Source organism: Hordeum vulgare, chromosome 4H (genome assembly GCF_904849725.1).
Source record: "Hordeum vulgare subsp. vulgare chromosome 4H, MorexV3_pseudomolecules_assembly, whole genome shotgun sequence".
Taxonomy (NCBI): domain Eukaryota; kingdom Viridiplantae; phylum Streptophyta; class Magnoliopsida; order Poales; family Poaceae; genus Hordeum; species Hordeum vulgare.
This window is the reverse complement of record NC_058521.1, coordinates 139,868,513-139,885,557: the sequence shown is the minus strand read 5'-3', so window position 1 is coordinate 139,885,557 and position 17,045 is coordinate 139,868,513.

Genomic DNA, 17,045 nt, shown 5'->3' with positions numbered 1-17,045 from the left:
AGCAAGTCCGACAGTTATATAATAAAGAGTAGTTTTGAATTGAGGGCTTTGCTTGCTTGCTATGATCTTGAGAAATAGAAATAGAAAGAAGTATAGAATAAAGGGAAAAGGGTATATAGTGATCTTATGAGGAGTGATAACTTCACATATAAAAAGTATGTCAATTGAAATTTGTTGTGAGTTGACAAACAAAGCTATTGGTTATTGTTGCAATTTAAAGGAAGTAATAGAGAAATAGAGGTTCACATATAAATATATTATCTTAGACATCTTTTGTGATTGTAAGCACTCATTAAAATATTATATGTTAAGATGTTGATGTTGGACATGGAAGACAACGTAATGAGTTATGTTTGCTTATTTATGAATAGAAGTTATATGGTTATAGGTCCTTCAACATGTGTCTCTTCCTTCCACCCCATATCAGCCAAAAACTTCCGCACCAACTAGAGATACTACTTGTGCATCCAAACACCTTTAACCCAGTTTTGCCTAGAGAGTCCACCACACCTACCTATGGATTGAGTAAGATCCCGCAAGTAAGTTGTCATTTGTGCAAGCAATGAAAATTTCTCTTTAAATTTGTGTGATTTATTAGTGTGAGGAAAATAAACTTTATACGAACTTGTGATATAGAAGAAATAAAAGCGATGGACTGCGTAATAAAGTTCTTTATCACAAGGGGCAATATAAAGTGACGTTCTTTTGCATTAAGGGATTGCGCATCCAACTATAAAATCGCATGACAACCTCTGCTTCCCTCTACGAAGGGCCTATCTATTATCTTTACTTTCTAGTACTTACCTTTATGTAAGAGTCGTGGTGATCTTCACCATATCCTTTATTCCGCCTTTATCTTTTGGCAAGCGTCATGTGTTGGGGAATGATCTAGACAAATATATCCACTCAGATGTGGGTGATCATGAGTTATTATTATTGACATTACCCTTGAGATAAATAGTTGGGAGACAAAACTATAAGCCCCTATCTTCCTCTATGTCCGATTGAAGCTTTCATCAAAACAGGCTTTCGCCCCGCTTTATAGATAAAGCAAACATTACAACATCCAAACAACCATTACTGAACATAGTCCACAGGGAAAAGGCTGGGGCCACGACATAGTCACGCCCAAAAGAAAAGAGAAGAAACATAAAAGGCCACCACAGGGGCAAGCTAAGATGCATGCGCACTGACGGAGAGCCGACGGGCGGATGTCAGCACGGCGTCCAAGTAAAGCTGAGGCCGGGCACGGTCTCGGGGCCTAACGAGCAGATGCGAGTGCTGCAAGAAGGCAAGAAATTTGAAGAACGAGTCAGAGGCACGCCGTAGGAACACCTGCTCAGTAACCATTTTATTGCGAGTAGTCCAAAGAGTCCACATCATAGATGCGAAGACAAGCCAGAACAGTCGGCGCTTACGGCCAACCTGAGTGGCCCTAACGTGTAGAAACTCTCCAAGGCCATGAGCCTCCCACTCCAGTCCCAGAGTCTCACGTACAAAGCACAAAAGTGCATGTGCTACTACGCAAGAGAACAAAATGTGTGTTCCCGTTTCCGGGACGTGGCACAAGGGGCAGAGGCCGTTGCCCGGACTGTTGCGTTTCAACACCTCGGTCCCCGTAGGTAAACGGTCTCGGAGAAGCCGCCAAATGAAAATCTTGATCTTCAGGGGCATTGGGGCCTTCCAAAGTGGGATAGCCACTGGAGAACCGGCAACCGGCAAGGCGCCTGATAAGCCGAACTAACAGAGAATTCTCCCAAGGGAGAGAGACTCCAAGAAACAGTGTCAGGGTTCGGAGAGATAAGAAGATGGACTACTTCCCTCAAGACATTCCATTACAGTACCTCGGCTGGTCCGAAGGAACGGCAGAATGCAAAATGCCAACCATCCTCCAAATCAGCCGCAGACACTAGAACAACCGGGTCATCACAAATTGTGAAGAGCCTCGGAAACCGCAAGCGAAGAAGCTCTCCAGCAAGCCAGGGGTCGAACCAGAACTGGGTCCCAGACCCATTGCAAACCGAGAACCGCAAACCCACCCTAACATCATCCTTGAGGGCCTGGATAGATTTCCAAAACTGGGACCCAGCCGAGTGCGAGCAGGCCAAGAGTGGCTTACCCTACAGGTACTCGGACTCAATTAGCTACAACCACAACCCACCATCTCCCCGCAAGATCCACCACACCCAACGGAGCATGAGCGCGACGTTCATGCGGCGAGACGCAAGGATGCCTAACCCCCTCGGTCCTTCGGCAGGCAGATGTCAGCCCACTTCACCATATGGTATTTAGGGCGGCCATCCCCTGCCTGCCAGAAGAACCTAGCCAGCTCCTTGTCAAAGGAACTATGCACACCCTCGGGCAAGATGTACATCCCCATCATATACACGGGGGGTGTTGGGGATATTAACTGTGGTGTAACCCGCCCTAACTAGGGTGGGTCACTAAAGGGGCGACTCATCCTTTAGTAATGCAAGCCTTGGCCTAGGGGCCCAGGAGCCGGATGGCGGTTCAGGAGCGATGCAGAGGATAGGCCGCCAAGGAGGTTTCCAGTCTTGGAAAGCACGACGACTTAGAGATATGGAAAACCACGATCTATAGCGTGGCTAGGACTCTTGTAAACCCTAGGGCCTCGACCTGTATATAAAGGCGAGTCCCTGGGGAAGATAGGGCAAGTGAGAAATCATCGAGAGCTAGGTCAAGCGAGTTATGCCCTCCTTGTAATCGAAACCATCATCAATCTACACAAAGCAAGACTTAGGCTTTTACCTCCACACGAGGGGCCGAACCTAGGTAAATCCGAGTCTCGCTTTCGCTCATCCCCTTTGAGTCGCCACCAAGGTGCGATGGCTCCTTCACTAAGTCCTTTCACGAGGACATCTACCGTGACAAAACCACGATAGTTGGTGCCCACCGTGGGGCCTGTGCACAGTGGAGTTGAGTTCTCAAAGGGAGCCCTACCAGGGTCAGAAAGCTATGCGGTCGGCATCATGACGAAGAGCCGCCGCGGAAAGAACTACATCGATAACTCGTTGTGGGGGACTGAAGCCGATTCAATCGAATCTGGTTACAGGGTCCCCTTCGGCAAGGTCAACATCTTCGTCGGCATGATTGGAAGACCCGTGCCTGAGACGGACACCTCCACCGACATCGTCGAGCCGGCCACGTACGCCCTCCCCATCACACGTCAGGACAGGAGACACCATGTTTTTGTCGGTTTTATGCAGGGAGCCAGCGTACAGGACGAACTGACAGTCCAGGAGATCACCCCTGTCAATTCTGATCAGGAATCATCCACGGGCGACACAGATTCAATCTCTTTACGAAGGACAACTCGGAGGGTTGCCACTGGCGATGGACCCCGAGGTCTTCGAAAGATCCCGTTGACAACTCGCCATCTACATGGCGGGGGCGGCACAAACTCAGCCAAAACTGGCCGGCAACAATGAGAATGGCGAGTCGTCGAAAACTCCGGCTCAAGCCATGGCGGACTTCACGGCGGAGATCACTGGACTCATGACAACCGTTGTGATGGCAGAGAATCAGGAAGCGATCAATGCTGAACTAGCGAAGCTGCGGGAGGAGATGGCCAAAACCCAAACAGAAGTGGAAGCAGAAGCCACAAGGATGGCGGCCCAGCAGGCCCGGATCACCGCGGAGGCGGAATGGCTGAACATCGAAGGCTGGCGGCTCGAGAGACAACAGCGTGCATCCGATTCTATTCATCAGAGGAGGCATCACGGGCGCCTCCCGGCCGATCTACACCCAACTCGCCTCTTCGACACCCCACGCACTCCTGAGATGGGACCCGATCGATCGGTGCAGGCCGCTCCACGGGAAGGCCCGGTTCAACCGCCTAATCCACCACCACCTCAAACAATGGAGGCCCACGCACCTCGCTTCTAGACACGACGAGGCCACTTCTCGAATCCTATGGATAACGTACTGGCGGGAACCTGCCACTTGGAGTCCCTCCTGATCTACGGAAACTCCCCAGCCGAGGTGGAGGCGGGAAGCGCCATCGAGATGCTGAAAACAGCAGTGGTCCAACACGCGCAATACTCACACAATCTTGACCGGTTACACTCTACATCCCAGGCGAGTCACACCAGGAGTCGCCATGAGGACCAACCCGCGGTGATCAGTGGACAACGGTGTCTGCCTCAGACCAACCCGCCCGGGGTGCATGATACTCGAGCCCAAGACATTGTGGATGCAGCGCAAGCCGCGCGCCTGATGGAGACGGCGGCTGCGGCAGGTCAGGGCTATCTGGCTTATACCCAGACACCTCCCACACCACTCGATACCGGCGGCAGGCACGTTGGGGTGCCCTGTCTCATGCCCGCTCTGCGCAATGAGCGGATACCGAAGGATTTCAAAGGACCGAGGAAGGTACCCAATTACACACCAGATCTCGAGCTAGGGTCATGGATCAAGAGTTACGAACTTCCCATGGACATGCTCGACATGAATGAGGCGGTTTGCGCCAAGTATTTCACTATGATGCTTGAAGGAACGACGCGTACATGGTTGAAAAACCTGCCGCCTAACTCCATCAACACTTGGGCAGAGTTAAAGGAGTGTTTCATCAACAAAAATCGAGGGACTTGCAAACGCCCGATGACCATCTCGACTTGCAACACTGCGTTCAGCGACCGGATGAGTTGGCCCATCATAACGGCGAGTCGTAGAGGTCATTCATTCGTCGGACGACATCTCGGCGGCTCAAGCAGTGCTGATTCTGGAGAAAAATTGCCATTACGAGCCTTTGCTACTCAAGCTGGGGCGACTCAAGCGTAAGGTGCAGGACATGGGCGAGCTGATGGACAGACTCACCAGATATGCCGAGTCATACAACACCAAGGATCCTGGGGAGGATGATGACAAGGTTAGCACCGCCAGGAGGGGCGAGTCGTCAAAAGGTCACTCCCGGTTTCAAGGGCGGGGTAACCACAACCACGTCGGGCAAGGTAAGAGGAGACAACAGGAAGGTCCCACAAACTTCGTTGCCAATACAAGTGCCGGCAACGGGAACCAACGCCAGAAGAAGCGAGGCTTCAGTGGGAAGAAGCCGCACAACTATCATGAAATGCTCAAAGGCCCCTGCCCACAGCACGCCACGGCTGAGGGACCGGCTACCCACTCCTAGGAGGATTGCTATGTGATGCAGGAGTTCCGAGCTAAGGCGCTCAAGAAAGGCCAAGGAGGTGATCAGGGCTAGCGACATGAACAGTTCGGCGCGCCAGGGTCACGCTAAAGCTTGTTCGGTGGGTTTCCTTACCCGGGTCCGCAGGGCGGGTCACAGCCTAATAGTGGATAGTACCAAGTTCACAATCAAGAGTGGTATAACCGACAGGGAGTGTTTCAGTAACCACCCCCGCAAGGAGATCCCCAGCGACATGATGATAATAGCGGTTTACAGAATAACCCTAAGCAGCTGAACAGTGGGCAATATCACGTGTTCACCACCAGCACCTGCAAACGAGACCAGAAGGTGAAACATGGAACTTTCAGTGTGGCTGAGCCGGCGCTCCCTAGGTACCTCCATTGGTCCGAACAGCCCATAACCTGGAGTAGGGAGGATCACCCGCCCCGAGTTGATAACCCTGGCGACTTGGCTTTGGTCGTGCCTCCCCATGTGGGAGGATACACCCTTTCCAAAGTCCTTATGGATGGTGGCAGTAGCATAAACATCTTATACTTCGACACCTTTCGAAGTATGAACTTCTCGGAGAAAGACTTGATGCCGTCGTCCATGGTTTTCCACGGCATTGTTCCGGGTAAGGCGGCCTACCCAATTGGGCGGATCAAGCTTAACGTGGCTTTTGGCACAGAGTCTAATTACAGGAGTGAGTCACTCCTGTTCGAGGTGGTCAAAATCAAGAGCGCTTACCACGCGTTGTTTGGAAGGCCAGCTTACGCTCGATTCATGGCTTGCCCCTGTTATGTTTATATCAAGCTCAAGATGCCTGGTCCTAAGGGGCCCATTACAATCAACGGAGACAGGAAAATAGCCCAAGAGTGTGATGAAGGAGACGTAGCTTATGCCGAGACGGCTTGCGCGGCTGAGGAGCTCAAGTTTCACCAAGCCAATGTTGATCCGGCAGATATGATGCCGCTCAAGAGGCCAACGATTGACTCAAAGCCGCCCCTCAAATTCAAACCAATAGACGACACGAAGGTGATAGACTTCACGCCTGTCGACTCAACCAGGTAGTTTATCATTGGGACGGGCCTAGATCCCAAATAGGAAAGCGCGCTCATTGAATTCTTCCGTGAGAATCATGACATCTTCCCATGAAAACCTTCAGACATGCTGGGTGTCCCGAGAGAATTCGCTGAGCACCACCTTAATATTGACCCCAAGGTAAAGCCGGTTCGGCAGTATCTTCGCAGGTTTAACGAAGAACGGCATAAGGCAATTGGAGAGGAAGTCGCTCGAATTTTGGCCACCGAATTCATCATCGAGCTTTTTCATCCTGAATGGTTGGCCAACCCGATCCCGGTGCTAAAAAAGAACGACACTTTCCACATGTGCATCGACTACACCGACCTCAACAGAGCCTGTCCAAAGGATCCGTTCTCCCTTCCACGCATTGATCAAATCATTGACTCAACAGCGAGTTGCGAGCGTTTGTATTTTTTGGATGCTTACTCAGGATACCACCAGATCAAGAGGTCGTGGCAGACCAGGAGAAAACGTCCTTCATGACCCCTTTTGGAGCCTTGTGTTACGTGTCTATGCCGTTTGGGCTCAAGAGTGCGGGGGCGACTTATCAAAGTTGCATCCAGAATTGCTTGCATAACCAGATCAGACGTAATGTCCACGCCTATGTTGACGACATCGTGGTCAGGACTCAGAAGAAAGAGTCGCTCTTGGAGGATCTCAAGGAGACTTTTGACAATTTGCGCGTATATCAGATGAGGCTTAATCCTACAAAGTGTGTGTTTGGTGTTCCCGCAGGATAGTTGCTGGGGTTTTTGGTGTGAGAGCACGCCATTGAAGCTAACCCAGATAAAATTGAAGCTATCACTTTGTTAGGCAACCGGCCAACATCAATCAAGTCCAACGGATGGCGGGTCGTATCGCGGCTCTAAGTCGCCTTGGGGAGAAATCCATCCCTCTTTATCAGTTACTCAAGAAAACTGATCGTTTTGTTTGGACGGATGAAGCCAATGAGTCCTTTGAAGCCCTGAAGCGACAATTGGCTAAGCCGCCAGTATTGACTGCTCCGACGGACAAGGAGCCTATGCTCTTGTACATCACGGCTAGTTGTAACGCAGTGAGCGTGGCAGTGGTCGTCGAGCGGAAGGAAGAAGGGAAGGAATATCCGGTTCAGCGACCAGTATATTTTATCAGCAAAGTCCTGACCCTCTCCAAACAATGCTACCCGCATTGGCAAAAGCTGGTATTTGGGGTGTTTATGGCGAGTCAGAAGCTGAAGCATTACTTCCAAGAGCATCCCATCACGGTGGTCAGTTCTGCCCCCTTGGTGACATTATACAAAATCGAGAAGCAACTGGACGGATTGCTAAGCGGGCCATAGAGTTAGGACCTCATCACGTGCAATATACCCCCTGTACGGCTATTAAGTCTCAAGCACTAGTGGATTTCATCAACGACTGGACCGAGTTGCAGATTCTAGAAGATAGGCCCGATGACACCTATTGGACCATCCATTTCGATGGATCCAGGCAGTTGGAAGGCTCGGGGACTGCTGTGGTGTTAACTTCGCCTCAGGGTGGGAAATTATGCTATGTCCTCCGACTCCTATTTCCATGCACCAACAATGCAGCAGAATATGAAGCTCTGCCCCATGGGTTGCAACTCGCCAAAGAAATGAACCTCACCCGAGTCAGATGTTTGGGCGACTCATATCTAGTGGCACAACAGGTTTCCGGCACCTGGGATTCTAGAGATCCCTTGATGGCGGCTTACAGGCGAGCTGTGTCAAACGTGGCGCGTCATTTTCATGGTTATAAAGTGGATCACATCGGTCGGCGACTCAATGAAGGAAGATATGCTCTTTCATGCCTCGGCTCACAACGTAAGCCGGTTCCCCCTAATGTCTTTTTGGATGTGTTACATAACCCCTCGGTGAGGTTACCTTAAGAGGAAGATTTGGCGGTGCCAGACCCTGAGTCTCAACTTTTGGCGGCTCTTCGTGCTACCCCGGATTGGGCGATTCCCTACATGGCGTATCTCACACGAGGCGAGTTACCAAGGGATGAGTTATTGGCTCGCCAAATTGTCCGTCGATGCAAATCCATGGTCATACATAAGGACGAGTTGCATAAGCGAAGCACTTCAGGGGTATTTCAAAGGTGTGTTTCTTCCGAGGAAGGATGTATGATTGTCAATAAAATTCATGCAGGCGACTGTGGTCATCATGCCGGGTCACGCTCCCTGGTTTCCAAATCCTTTAGGTATGGGTTTTATTGGTTGACGGCTCATGCAGATGCTCAAGATATAGTTCGCCGATGTGATGGTTACCACAAATTTGGACGCCAGATGCACGTGTCGGCTCAGGAGTCACAGATGATTCCAATTACTTGGCCGTTTGCGGTCTAGGGGCTGGACATGGTTGGTCCTTTCAAAATGTCATCCAATAAAAAGACTAATCTATTGGTGGCGGTTGACAAGTTCACTAAGTGGGTTGAAGCAGAACCCGTTAGTAGCTGTGATGCAGACACGGCTGTCAAATTCTTGAAAAAATTGATCTTCCGGTTCATATACCCTCATAGTATCATTACTAACAATGGTACTAATCTATCAAAGGGCGCAATGCAAGAGTTTTGCGGACGAGAGCATATCCGGCTTGATGTTTCTGTAGTCTCACACCCTGAGTCTAATGGACAGGCAAAAAGGGTGAATCAGGAAATATTGCGAGGAATCAAGCCCCGACTTATGGTACCTCTAGAGCATACTCTGGGATGTTGGGTTGAAGAATTTCCCTCGGTGTTTTGGAGTATCAGGACCACCCCAAATCGCTCCATGAGTTTGACTCCATTTTTTATGGTCTATGGGGTAGAGGTAGTATTGCCAAGTGACATCAGACACGATTCACCGCGAGTCGCCGCTTATGTGGAGTAGGATAACGAGTTAGCACGACAAGATTCGTTGGATGCTTTGGAGGAAGAACGAGACTTGGCTGCATCATGATTGGTGATGTATCAACAGGACTTGCGACGCTATCACGGTCATCGCGTCAAGAGCCGGACTTTTCAAGAGGGCGACTTAGTGCTTCGGTTGATTCAAGACCACACTAGTATGCATAAGTTATCACCTCCATGGGAAGGACCGTTTGTCACCAGCAAGAATCTTCGGAACGGTTTATACTACTTGGTGGATCTTCGCCCTGATAGGCCAACTACAGAGGTTGAGACAACTCGCCCTGGAATATTGCCCACTTGCGGCCTTACTACACCTAGAGCCATGGGCTCCTTTATTTTCTGCAAATCTCAGAACTTGTAATCTTTTATTTATAAAGAAATAAAGCCGGCACCCACGAAACTCGGGTTCTTTTGCCGTTTCAGCTTCTTGAAAGCATGAGTCTTTATTATTCTATGAGTCCTCCAAGCATGGACGCTATCAGTACCAAAGAGCATAAGTCGCCACGCTGCACTTGTTTCAAAACTGGGTACTGATAAGCCAAAGAGGACCAAAGTTCCCACATTGCATGGTTCAAACATGGGCGCCTTATATCGTTTTGAGAATTAAGCCGGCTTACTTGGGGGCCACTAGTTCCCAAGTCGTTTTGCAGTAAGAGGGTAAACGCTTCTGCAATCCTATGCCCGACTATTCCCTAATCATAGGTCACTTGGGGGCTTCCACTCACTGAGTTCAGCCTGAATACCCTCTTGGCTAGCGAAAAATTATCGCATTACAAATGGTTATACTGGACTATGTGTTGGACGAGTCGCCCTATGGACCCATGTACTCTTGGCAAGTCAATCCGCTTTTTGCACCCCGAACTCGCCTTGGTTAAAACATTAAAGGTACCGGCCAGAGCCACACATGGAAAATAGAGAAACCATTGGTTCACTAAACCTACTTCACTGAAGCTTGACTTGCGCCTGATCAGCCGGTCTAAAAAACTTGGGCTGTTGCAAAAGCCTTCTTAGGGTAGCACTAGAGTTTTGCAAAGTCGTCCAATCGTGTCGTAGCTCATCGAGCCGACAAATTTTTACGACTATCTTCATGGCACTGCCACAAGATTTTGTAAACCTTTTTATGACTCGCCTCGACTCACTGAGCCGGCTCCTTGCTTATAACTCACCATGACTCACTGGGCTGGTTCATCTCTTGCCACAACTCATTGAGTCGGCCTATGCTGTTTTTTCCCTGACAAATAGGCTGAAGAAGTTTTTTTTCTTATCAAAATATGACACTTCCTAAACTATCAAGCATCAGGATTGGTAAAGACGATTCATGATTCGCAAAAAGGATAAACAGTTCAGAATTGTCAAGCAAAAGGCATGGATGGAAGATCGTTTCCCTGAAACCTAGCAACTATTACATGACTCACTCGGCCATACCGGGCGCATCTCCCAGTCCAGTACAGATCAAATTGTTTTTGATGAAATGATTACATGCTGGGCAAACTTAAGCTGCCTCCGGGTCACCTGGCCTTGAGCTCTCTCCATCTTCAATTTGTAAGTCGCCCACCTTCGAGTTGCACTTGGAAAAGGCGATAAATTCATCTTCATCGTTCAGAAAGACATATAGGTCCGCCTCAAAGTCGAAGGGATTATTGTGTCGACGAGGATTCAGGCTGGTAATTTTGAACGAAGGAGGAGTCACCTTTTTATTATTGTCATCATACGCCACCTGGTATTTGTTCAAGTCCAAACCGGCCGCCAGCTGAGTCGCCGCGGCACGATACTCTTTCACAACTCGGTGGTAATCGTCTTCGGTGAACTCCGACTCGTCGTCTTTCAGCTCAGGATAACCAGCAGCTACCTCCTCTAGCTTGAGTTCAGGGGCATAGGCCAGGCATCGACTTAAGGTGGTCAGAGCTCCTTTGTGGGCGGCTGACATCTTCAGTTCATTTATTTGCGGTGGCAACATTGACAGGCAACCCAACATATTCTTGATGGATTTAATTGGCTCCATGTTGCCCATCACCGCCTTCATCGTCATCATGCTCCTCGTATACAGCTGCTCCATAAAAGTGTAAATCGCCTTCAGCTTCAGGATGCAGTCGTTTTGGATATTGGCGGCTCGCGGACCTACAAAGGATAAACCGGGACAATTAGTATTTGCAAACTAAATTATGGCTTCTCCTTCCGAACAAGGGAATTGCTTCTTACCAAAGATGGCTTTGTCATGTTGGAGACATGCTTTCTTAGCCCGGAGAGCTCCTGTAGGGCGGCTTCTAGCTTTGCCTCGGCTTGTTCCGCCCGCTTTAGGATGGTGTCTTGATCAACATTGGCTTTCTTCTCAAATTTTTGGTGGTCGGCTTTCATTTTTTCCATATCAGCCAGGGCCAACCGATATTTTTCCTCAGATACAGTCCACGCATTCTGCTGTTCGGCTAAGTTTTTCTTCAAATCAGCAAGGGATGACTCGGCACGGGTCACAAATTCCTACAAACAAATTTTGTGGAGACAAGTTTTAGAACTGTTGCAAGCAACATCCGTGACACTTGGGGGGCTAATGTATGATTCTTTTCGAAGTCACACAACATTCAAGACCTGGTTCATCTTTCAAAATATGACCCGGCCCTTGGGGGCTACAGGTTGAAGTTTTTATCTAATTCAAGACCCGACTCATCTTTCAAAAGATGACCCGGCCCTTGGGGGCTACAGGTTGAAGTTTTTCTTTAAATCAAGACCCGGCTCATCTTTCAAAAGATGACCCGACCCTTGGGGGCTACAGGTTGAAGTTTTTATCTAATTCAAGACCCGACTCATCTTTCAAAAGATGACCCGACCCTTGGGGGCTACAGATTGAAGTTTTTCTTTAATCAAGACCCGTCTCATCTTTCAAAAGATGACCCGGCCCTTGGGGTCTACAAGTTGAAGTTTTTATCTAATTCAAAGACCCGGCTCATCTTTGAAAACATGACCCGACCCTTGGGGGCTACATGTTGAAGTTTTTCTCTAATTCAAGACCCAGCTCATCTTTCACAAGATGACCCGACACTTGGGGGCTATGGACATATATGGGTCTAGCAGATATTGCAACAAACATAATTCATCAAGCAAGACTAGTCTTCTGGAAGGCTAATGGGTACACATAATAAAAGACGTACCTCATGTTTGATTCTCATCATGTTGATCAAGCTCTTCTCCATTTCATAACTCGTCTCCAGGCGACATACGAAGCCAGAGCAGAGTTGCTCAAATTCAAGCTTCTCGTAATGGGGAAGCTTCAGCTTAGTGATATCTTGTTCCGCGGAAGGATGGGACTCTTTTGATGCATGTTTGGATAACACCGTTGTTGCAGGCTTGGAGTAGCCAGTACCAGTAACAATTACGGTATCTGGATCTTCACTCGCCTTGGAAGATCTCGACGGGTTAACATTTTCAGTGGTTTCCTTTAGAGGGCCTGGAGAGTCGATCCGGACGTTAGAAATGTCATTCACAGGATCATCACGAGCCGCCGCTTGGTCTTCATCAAACTCTGGGGCAGAGGTGCTCATACCTAACGCCTCAGTCATCTTTGGAGCAGAAGACAAGTCGTCAATTTTTCTCTTCTTTGCTTGTGTTCTGAGATGAAGACATCAAAGCTAGAACAAATATCATCATTGGGAAGGAAAAATGGTTAATAAAAGAACTTACCCCTGTACATGAATCATTGGCGGAAGAGCTGACATTACTGAGTCGCCATATGAAGGAGGAGAGAACTGAAAGAATAAAAGTTCAAGGAGTGAACAAGTTGTGAATAAAAATTTTCTACAAAAAGGAGAATGTGTTAACAGGAGTATACCTCACTTGGGCGTTTCCGACCGGTTGTCTTTTCAGGTAACCCGGAAACTAATTGCCAGAATAGCTTCGGGTTTTACGTTTGGGAGCATACCTCGCCTTCTTCAAAAGGAAATCAGGGTCCAGACAAGCATTTGGGTGAGACATGGGAACTTTTCCACAAATCCGCCTGGCCGGCCTAGGTGAAGAGGAAGTTGAGTCGGAAGAAATAGAAATTACCTCGACCACGTCATCTTGGCTCTCATAGCCATCTTCCTACGCACAAAGGTAACAAGACATAAGCATAAGTCAGAACATAATGATGATAAACAAAAGGGTACATTTTTTACCTCTGACTATTCTTCGCCGGCTCGGGACTCGCCAACGACAGATGACTCCTTGATGGCAGCTTTGCCCTTGCTCTTCTTCTTCTTCTTCGGTGGCGGCTTAGTTGTTTTCTGGACAGTCACCTTTGGCCTTCGAGACTAAAATGCTGATCCTTTCTGGTGGATAGAATCAAATTTCAAACATGGAACATTGGCACATATGTTGAAAAAGGTAAAAGGAGGCGACTTAGATTGTTACCGGTGGAGCAGGGTTGGAGAGGCAGAAAGGCTTGAGCCTGACCTTGGCACAATTTTCCAAGGACTCGCCGGCTAACTTCTTGTTAATGTCGACAATGTCTTGCTCGGTGAGTCTTGTATGAAAAAAGCATTGGGGATGGTTCTCGCTGCCATCATACTCGCACATCAGACCATCCCGGTGACTCAGAGGAAGAATTCTCCACTCCACCCAACAACAGAATAGGTCAACCCCGGTGAGCCCATTATTGGTCAAAGACCTTAGCTGGGAGAAGACGGGGATGAATTCCGATTCTTCTTCTTCGTTAAGTTCCTCTGGCAGCTTGAAGTCCATGGGTAAGCGATCTTCTCTATAACCCGAAAGTGGGTTCTCACCGGGAGGAGAAGTGTCATGACAATAAAACCAAGACTCGGCCTAGCCTTTGGGATGGCTGGGAAGGAGGACAGACAGAAACCCACGTTCGCGGCGCCGCTGGATGTTGACCCCCCCGAGTTCCAAGTTGGGCCCGTTGGTAAATTCGGTCTGGCAGTTCAGGTGGAAGAAGTTCCAAAATAATAGAACCGTGGGCTCTATCGGCAGATAGGCCTCGCAAAATACTTGGAATTGACAAAGGTTACTGATAGAGTTGGGCCCCATATCCTGAGGGTGAACATTGAGGAAACATTGAGGACATGCTCATGAAGATTCGCGCCAACACGTTTATCACCCTGATGGGGCGGAGTTGCCGAATATCCGAAGCCCCAACTACTTTGGGGATGAGAGCTATGACTCCAAAGTTAATCCTAGCCATGTCCGGTGTTCTGATGTAGAACTCATGGAACATGGGCATAACGACCGGATGCAAGATCTCCTAGAATTTCTGAAAGAAAACTACCGGGAGACCATTCGGCCCCGGGGCCGAGCAAGCTTTCATAGAAGCAATGGCCTGACCCACCTCCTCATGGGAGAACGGGAGAGTAAGCTCCACATTCTCCGCATCGGAGACCTACACAGCAAGCGGCCACAAGTCAGCGCAGAGGGAGACGCCTCCACGCGAGTCGGACGAGAACAACTCCTTATAAAAGGAGTAAATATGGATGGAGATGTCATCTGGGCTTTCCAGGAGAACATCCCCATCCCATAGGAAAGGGATGGCACATTTGCGCCTGCGGCCATTACCAATCGCCTCGAAGTAGGCAGTGTTCGCATCCCCTTTAAGGAGCCAGTTCTGCCCCCCTCGACGCTGCCAAAACAGCTCGTCGCTCTTGTAGATGCTCATGAGCGAGGTCTCGAGGGAGTATCTCCTAAGCCAGTCGTGAGGAGACAGGCCTGGACCATCCGCCAGGCCATCCATCACCTTAATCTGATCCAGCAAGGCCCCTTTACGGTCCCGGAGATCAGCGCCCAGGTTCGCCCTTCATGGCCTGACGGGCCAATTTAGCACAGTGGCGCCAGACATCCACTGCACAAAGCACCCGAGGCGGGGACGAGACTGCGTCTAGCCAGCGGTCGCGAACCAGCTCAAAGAAACCCGGTTGCTCCAGCCAGAACGTCTCAAAACGGAAGCGATGGGTCCTAGGGGGGCCCTCCTCCCCCGACGAGAAAAATAGGGGGGTATGGTCGGAGCCAATCCGAGTGACCTCCTTGAGGGAGCACACTGTGAACATCACTTCCCACTCAGCCGATACAAAGACCCGATCCAAAACACTCCGGATGGGGTTCACCTGCTTATTCGACCACGTGAACCTAGCCCCTACGTGGGCTATCTCACGGAGCGCAAGGTCTACAATGCAGTCGTTGAAGAGACGCATTCGGACCCTATCCACATCAGGAGAGATTTTATCAGAAGCCCACCTAATGAGGTTGAAGTCTCCGGCCACCACCACCAGAGTGGTGCACCCCTCCACCTTCTTTTTCAACTCGGCGAGGAAGTCAGCAGAGCGGCCATTGTCCGTAGGGCCATAGACGATAATCACCTCCCAACTGAGGTGGACTCATCGGTCAATGACGGACATGCTCACGAAGATTTCCCCTTGGTCCATATCCTCAACCGAGAAAGCATCCTCCCTGACTCCGAGCAGGATGCCCACAGAATGACCCGTAGCAGGCAACCACTGCCAGGCAAACTGGTGACGGGATGGCCTCTGGAGCTCATGCATACTAAAATCATGGTGAATCGTCTCCTGAAGCCCAACAATGTCAATCTCTTCGTGTCGCAAATACTCGATGAGCTGCCGTTACCGGCCAGAGAGGCCGAAGCCCCTAATGTTCCAACATAGGAGCTTCATTTAATAACCTCAATGGAATCCCTAGGCCCCACAAGCGGGGCCGAGCTAGCCCGCCCGTCAATCGCGGGTCGGGGGAGAGCCCTCGCCGGGCGGCCACGTTGCCCCCGCGTAGGGGGGTGGCAGCGGAGGCCTCCGGTCCGAGGGAAACGGATTTGGAGCTAGAACCACACACCTCGATTCTCTATTTAGTGGGATTGAGACGCGTGGGGGGACGCCCACGTAGCACCCTCACCGTGGGGGGAACTGTCAGGGGCGTCCCAGCCACATTCTCCACCGGGGGTGCCGCACCACCCCTGGTCTCTGTATGACAAGGTTCAGTGTGCTCCGGGGAGATGGGTTCACTATGTGTAGCACAAGCACGAGCTTCCGCCAGCACCCCCTCAAGCTTCTCCTTGGCGCAAATAACGGAAATCTTCTCAAGGATGGGCCCTTTTTCGCCAGAGAACACAATGCCACAATTGGTGGCCACCTCTGCCAGATGAGACACCGGATCGCAACCAAGCACAGATAACCGAGAATCAGAACTAGAGGGAACGGGAGGGATGGTGAGGTTACGTGAGGACAAGTCGCGAGCAGCCGCTCGGCCTTCTCCTGGATCGTCGGGAGACGGCCATCGAGGAGGACTCAATACTAGCCGAGCGTTGCACTCTGGCGCACGGCCACCAGCGGAGAAGCCCCGCCCTGAGAATTGGGGCCGGCCGCGGTAGGGGTCACCACCTCCAGGTCCAAGGTCGGAGGTGGCTCCCGGTCCGGGGACCCCAAGGCTGCGGAAGGGGAGACCCCGACGAACACGAGTAGCAGACCACCCCAGGCAAGCACGGCGATGACGAAGGGCACACCTCCATCCCCACACTCACCACGTCCACCTCCATGATCTCCAGGAAGCCATCGGGGTTGCGATAGGGGGCGGCCATGGACACAGTCTCAACCTCTGACGCCACCCGAGAAGCTGCCCCGGCATGACCGGAGGAGCCACCACAAGTAGAAATCTGGCTACGTTGGCCATCATACGGAACCAGAGGAACCCCAACATCATCATCATCCTCCTCACAAAAGGAGCTCTCCCTAGACGAGCCCCCATCTCCATCCTACCAATCATCGCATGGCACAGTGGAAGCGGGGGCCGGCCCGAGCAGATCCTCAGGAACTGAATACTCAAGCTCGAAGGTGAGGTGCCTCCCCCTAGTGCCGAAATAGAATATTAGGGACAAACCATTAATCTCTGCTGGAGCGGGGCAGAGGATCTCAATGCGGGCGGAGCCATCATCCTCGAAGGATGCCAAGTCA